Raw genomic sequence first — 7,563 nt, 5'->3', positions numbered from 1 at the left:
GAACTAGGTCAGATTTAAGTGTTTACAAAAATTAACAGTCGAGGACAAACTATTTTCTGGAAAAAGTAATGAGTTCCTAGTAAACAGAACTACATTATTTTGACATATCAAGAAATTAAAAAAAAAATAATTTTTTTAAAACTTACAAACAATTAAATCAGATATAAATTAAATCAAATATGCATAACAATATATATATATATATATATATATATATATATATATATATATATATATATATATATATATATATATATATATATATATATATATATATACACACACACACATACATGCATACATATACACACACACACAACCCTATTGTCCAGCAACCACAACTTTTATTACTATCAAAGCACAGAGTCCTACTTTCTCTCTCTCTGGGGGTCACCAGGGGGTGATTTGGAGTCCTAACACTAAATTCTTAATGCTGAGCACCTAGCGGGGCAACTGTTAGTACCATTTTTATAAGTCTTTGGAGCCTCACTTCCTTACAAAAAGGTAGAGGAGTTTGTACAAGTACTTTTTCTCTCTGTCTCCTTACATACACACAGACATTCTATCATACACAGGGTAGGAAGTGCTTATAGACACATTACTATACACTCTCGCACATAGTATCACAAAAAAGAGAAGGAAAGGAGTGTTAAGTTTTAGTTTTATTGTGGGGAACGATAAAGTTATTAGCAAACATAGAAAATAGACACACACACACAAGTACACATTTTAGGCAAATAGGATTAAGTTTTCCCCTTTTCAAGAGATCTTGTTGGCCCTGAAAATGGCCGTTTTTTAATTACTTTGTTACCACTCTCTTTAGTGGTTGCATCTCCTGGGTTGGGCTCCCTAGGCTGCACAGGTTCATAGGGCTCCTCTTTCTCCTCTTAGAATACTCAATCTTCAGAATTTCCCTTGGATTTTCACCCAGTTCTTATTTAGCCTGTCATATTCGCATTTTCTTCTCTTTTGCTTCTCCTCCCTCTCCTTCTTCAGTTTGTTCTTTTCCTCTCTCGTGCACATGCTGCCTTAATCTTAGATTTCTATCCCTCATTAATTCCCTGACGAGTCCCTTTGCAGACTTTAACAAACTCGTCTCCCTCTTCTGATGGTGTATGTGAAAGACATCCAAGTTCATGTACCCAACCCAAGAGGTGCTCCACTTTCTTCAATAAACTGACTACTTCTCACAACTTGCCTATCTTGCAGTGTTATGCGACATTTCTTTCTAGTCTAGTCGATGATATACAGCAAAACTGACTGACCGATCTTGGATTATAGTTGTGTTCAACCAATTGGCCATGAACGACTGGTTAACATACACACCACATACTTCTTAATTAATAGTCATGGGGGCAGGGGCCAGTTTTTATGTACCAATGTAATGCTGCAATCAGCGACCTAGTATAAAAAAATCATAAAAAATCAAATACACAAGTGAGGTCCAAAAGGTCCATATTTTTGGATACCTATATTAAAACAAAGCATACGAATATTATCCACTTGACCAAAGAAGTCAATAGCAGTTTATATCTGGAGTTTATGCACACCAACCCAAAATTTCTACCTGCAATTGTCATGTCCAAAGGTCATTTTTGACACCATGTGATGCTTGCAGTGTGAACACAAGCCCTTTTCCTAGATGACAATTTGGCAAAACAGTGTGTACTAAACAGGCTGATGCAACTGAAGATAGTTGTCATCCAAGCCATTTTTGAGATATTCTACTTGCCCCAAACCCATGTGTTTAATGCTATGGGAGGATACAGCTCTTCTTCCATGCCGACTATTGGTATTTCACTATCAACACACTGCAGATTAACTATGGAAGGTGTACATGTCTAACATAAATTTTGAGAACAACACAAGCCCGAAACACCCAGTTCACAATTATATCCATATCTTCAAAAAGTAAACAATAATAGCTGAAAAAGTCACACCATAGCCTTAAGTTAAGAAATTTGCCAGGGGCCAATATACAAAACTGGACCTTACCACCCAAAGTGGCGCTGGGTACCCACTGGTAGTCTGGTTCATTGCTTCATCTGCTCCCTGCATTGCACTCCGCTAATACAAAGTCAGGTGAATGCCGATGCCATATTGTCACATGATCAAAACAAATGGGCTCATACGCAGAGATATAACTAATCTAACAGTGGCATATTTATTCCTTTATTATTCTGATTGTTGGTGACACAATGTGAACTTTACTAATACTTACAATTTGAACTATAGCAGCTGTTATCTCGTGTTCAAGCTTAACCACCAACTAGGTCACATTACAAATATTTTTACTAGTAGGTGATGATGAAGGAAAAGGATACTGTTATGTATATTTGACATAATTTATATCTGATTTAATTTGTTTGTTTGTTAGTTTTAATTGTTTTAATTCCATTTCATGTTATTGTAATGTTAATTTATTTACTGGATTTGACATTGTCTAGAAATTCAGTTCAGTTTTGTTTGATCTGGTTTTTGTTGTTGTTTGTAAACAACTAATAATAGGAACTTTGTATCTAATGCTGACCTAGTTCCTAACCTTGATTCAGACCCAGTAAGAGTTGAAGTAAACATTTGTAAAAAAATTCTTCCTCAGAGTAAGATTTATAAAGGGGAATCGAGGCCATACTTGGAGTACATGACAAATAACATGTATCACTTAGGTTTTTCCAGAGGATTGACCCACATCCGTGCATCTGTTTTGTGTTGTAGCTAGATTTATTGTTGATGTTTTGAGAAATAATGTGTGTGTGACTTGGATTTTTAACATAGTTTTAACAATTTTTCAGTCTTATTGCTACTGGCAAGCTTTCTCACATACCCACATTGGTCGAACCCAAGTCTTGAATCCAAGCAGACAGAGGTGAGATGGCAGTAATCCATAACGGTGAGTGCTTTAGATAATAATAATAATATTAATAATAAAGTCTTTATTTTATGAGGGTGACAAAATTAGTACAGGGGCCTCAAGTGGCCTAGTGGTGTAAAGTGCTCACCATTTATTTGAGAAGCTTTATAGCAATCGATTTTGCAGTAGTCCAGATGAGGTGTGTGTGTGTGTGTGTGATTTGGACTTTTAATGTAGCTTTAACAATTTTTCAGTCATATTGCTACGATGTCTGCAATGTGACAGTTTATAGTGATGTCTACATGACACCTCAGAGTTTGCCAGATATTTGGATCGAAATAGCAATGTTAGATCTCACCAAATAGCATTGCCAGGAATTTGGCTACTTTTTCCAATTTATTTTTTGTGTTATTTAGGTATAGTGATTTTTGTTTTGGTGAGAATAATACCCATACAGTTTTCCCAGGAGTTAGTCTAAAGCCCCATTTATTGGACTGTTGGCCAATCCTATTCAGTCCTGCCTCCATTTCGCCTACCACAGTATCACTGGATGTGTTTCAACCTTTCCAGATTCCACTGTTGTCTGCAAAATGCAACAGATCTAATGGTCTGCCAATTCTTCTAGGTAATTAATCAAGATATTTAGTGAAGTGGGACTCAGTACACTTCCCTGAGGAGTTCCTTTTTACAGTTCGAATGTATCTGGGATTTCGTCTCCCACCCTTGCTCTGATTTTACGACCTAACTGAAAATGTTATATCCACTTGTGAATGCGGTCTATTAATCCACACTGGTTCAACCATACAATAAGGCATTTGGTCCATATCATCTCACAGGCTTTTTCAAGATAAAGGAAAACCGTGATTAGGTTATGGTCAATTTTCCTCTTTGCATTGAATGCCAGTTATATGCTCGATTCTGACCTGATAAGTTGATCCAGAGTAGACATTTTATTATGGAATCTGAGTTGGATTTGGGGATAATGATTTATTACTTTTCAAATGGAATTTTAGTATATTTTTTATCATTGACTTCATGATTGTGCACATATTGTTGGTAAGAGACTTGGGTCTGTATGAATTTAGACTCTCAGAATCTTTTCCGGATTTCTGGACAGGAATGACTTTATAGCCAGTTGGAAAGCCTCTTTCCAGTTGGATGGAATTCTACCATTCTCTAGATCACATATAGCAGTTTCAAAATCACCAGTTCTGTACTTTTTGAGAGATTTTTGTAGATTTCATATCCTAACTTATCCTCCCCAAGCTAGGCAGCTAAGTATCTTTCTCGATTCATCAATGGTGAAATCTACATTTAGTGGGCTATATTTTGAAATCTATCTGTGAACAAATGGGAGAATTGAGTTCTACCTCATTCCGATGAGCTTGGAATTTGGTAGTGTGGTTAGACTCACTGCTCATTCCATCAAAATGTACTGCTAATTAATGTGCTTAATCTTTGTTGTTATTGTTCCTGGGATTTTATTAGTACTACTTTAATTTTAGCCCAAACGTGATTGGCATTTGATTTTCAATTCAGCATTGAGCAGAATTCCTTCCACGTTTCTTGTTTTGGTGGTGAAAATTACATTTCTAGCTTTTCTTTGTACATTTGACACTTTTGTTGTTGTTTAGTGTGTTTAAATGTGTTAAGTGCTTGCTTTTTGTCCATAATTGCTTGTTTGCAATTGTCATTCCACCACTGTATTTTTCCCCTTGTTTGGGTATGCTTTGTTCAGCCACCGAGGACAGTGTTTCAACACTATTTTGATTGAATTTTTCTATATTGTTGTCTTGTAGCTGGTCTCCAGCAATATCCTTACAGATGGATTGAAATGCTTCCAAATCTGCTTTGTCATATCTATATCCTGGAATACTAGATGATTTGTGTCAAGTTGTGGGTGATGATCAACAGTAATTTTTGATTTTTCGGGAGTAGTTATTGTTAGCTCAGTAGCTGAGAGGGCTGTTTTCTGGATTTAATCTCGTACAGACAGCAGTGTACTACTAAGTTTTAATGATGACCAATATTTAGATGTTTCTTCGTCTCTTATCCAAATTATTTCCTCCCTATTGTTGTCTATGTGCATTAAAATCTCCACAGATAATTGTATAATATTTCATTGTTCCAATAGTATTATACGCATCTGATCTTATGTCTAGGTCTAATACATTTACTACTGCACTGTCTTTATTTCCTGTGTTTATTTTAATTTATTGGTGTTCAGGTATTTCATTGTTGGTATGTGTGAGGTGATTTGTTCCTTCAACCACACTCTGGAGGGTGTCATTGCCAAATGTTGCCAGACTTTCTCCCACTTTTCTCTGGAATCTATGTTTGAAATAACTCATGTATCCTGATATTTTCTGGAAATCTTTCGAGTTGTTGTTTAATCAAGTTTCCTTTTCTAGTTTAAGTGGTTTTCTATGAAGATTGAAGTGCACACCACTTTATATGCTTTAAGTACGGACATGAAGGAAACATTCCTCACACAGAATACAACCACAACCGAAATTGCTTAGACCAAAAAGACTTTTTTATATACTTTGTTTATACAAGGGCAAGAGTGTTTATAGATACATTCTCTACATTTACAAACAATATATCCAACAAACACAAATTTTGTAAGGAAGGTGTGTCCAGTTTTAGGATATTTGGAATGAAAATATACAGAAAACACACAAAAATGCAAAACGTTAAACACAAAAGAATATTTCTTTTCAACATATGTCACTAGTGGTCCTGGTTTTCATGTCCATCAGGACGACCACATTTCACCATCAGTCTAACAACGGCATGTGTCCACTGTCTACAATCTGCATCCAAATTCTTCATCTCATGCTGTCTCTCCTTTCACCCTTGTGATTTCTTCATGCAAAATATCTTGCATTATGCCCTGTTCCATTTTTAAGAAGATGGACATCTTCCTGTCAGTGCTCTTCTGGATCAGGTGCTGCCTTACTCTGCTGACGTGCACAGGGCTTCACTCAGTCTGGCAATCTTTGAAGACATTTTGTTTTATTGACAAGTCAACATGAGTGGCAAGACTGGTGATGATGAGGATGATCTTTTATTATAGACGAGTGTGACTTTTTGGCCAAGCACATCTCATTTGACAATGTCCAGACAAAGCAATGTCGGTGAGGGAGCTGAGAGGAACACGTTTCGATGTTATTGGATGGCTCTTTTTGATCCAGGGTTGAATTTTTTCTCCAAAATTAAACAGTGCCATCTTACACTTGCATGATTTAAATTTTTGAAGAATAAAAAAAATGAACTCTGTACTTGTGGCTGATTGGTTAGTGGCTTATTAGAAAGTGTTATCTTGTGTATCAAATCATGCCCAAATGTTCCCAAATTAAACAACTGCACCTTTATGTTGGGTTTATTTTGAATTCGTTCAAATTCAGTGCCACCCTGTGTGGCTGGGCCTAGGTTATTGACCACCTTGTACTATCTAATTCATATGGAATGAGTTTTGTCTTGTGAATCTGGTGGTGCCAATGCTTACTTTTGTGCTTTATGAATTTTTCACAGTTAATGCATTGTGCAGTAGGCCATGATGATCTGGACCTTGTACTCTCATTTATATTGAGGTCAGATTAGAAGCCTATATGGCTAAGTTACAATTAGTGAATGAAGCATTGCCACCTTGTGAGGTGGGGCCAGATGGTCTGGTCTTAGTACCACCTTATATTGTTGCTAGATATGTTTATTGTAACCTGGAATTTCAATGATACCATCATCCTGTTCAGAAAGACTGAAAGAAAATAGTGAGTCATTGATAATAATAGATGCAATAAAGTAGAATGACATCCCTTGCTATACTAATGGAAAAAAATGGCTCAGTTTTCTTACAGAAATTGACATATAAAACCAGACTCCATCGCAACTTTCCACCTGTTTTTGAAATTGTATAAAGTGAGGTTCTTATTAGGGCAGTGCCTGATGCGCATATTGAAAAGAACAGAATCAAAGAGAAGTGTATCTCAAATAATGGTAAACAATTGGCAACCTTTTATCATACTATGACAATACTGTAACTAATAATACATCTTCATCTGTACCCTGTAACAATTACATATTTTTATTTAAAGGCACCAATGGCAGGTTACAAATTAGGCAAATGTGACTCCATGTGTAATGATATCATGCATGGGCAGTGCAAAGGAGTTTGTTGCAAAGAAAATCAGGAGTAGATATCAATGGATATAAGGCTGGACAGTGTCCAGCCTTTAACAAAGTATTATATTGTTACAGGTTGGACTACCCCCAGTCCCCTATTTTAAGTAAACTCCTAATTTTCTTTGTAACCAGCCCCTGTGCTGGCACCATTTGTCATGGATGGCAGTGCCACCATGTGTATGTTTGGGTTTAACCTTTTGCAAAATGATTTGCAGTTTGACCTTAAATTGTAGTGCTGTACCTAGTGAGACTTCGTTAAACCGTTTACTGTCAATACACTTTGTGCTGCTTTACATTCGGCATATAACAGTAAAAAACTTATTTGATACTGGATTTATTTAAATTATGTTCATTTCTCTGATGACATTAATTCTTTTTATGGCATGTAATTTTACTATATTTCACATGATGTTTAACTTATACAACTTTGATTATCATTCTGTCATTTAATTTTTAATATTTTCAATTCATTTCATTCTATTGTTTTGGCTATCTGGTCTTAAACTAAGTAACAGAAAAAGAAAAAC

This window comes from Sinohyriopsis cumingii, chromosome 16 (genome assembly GCF_028554795.1).
Source record: "Sinohyriopsis cumingii isolate HCF-2022 chromosome 16, ASM2855479v2, whole genome shotgun sequence".
In the NCBI taxonomy this organism is placed as follows: Eukaryota; Metazoa; Mollusca; class Bivalvia; order Unionida; family Unionidae; genus Sinohyriopsis; species Sinohyriopsis cumingii.
Note: the sequence above shows the minus strand (reverse complement) of the source record.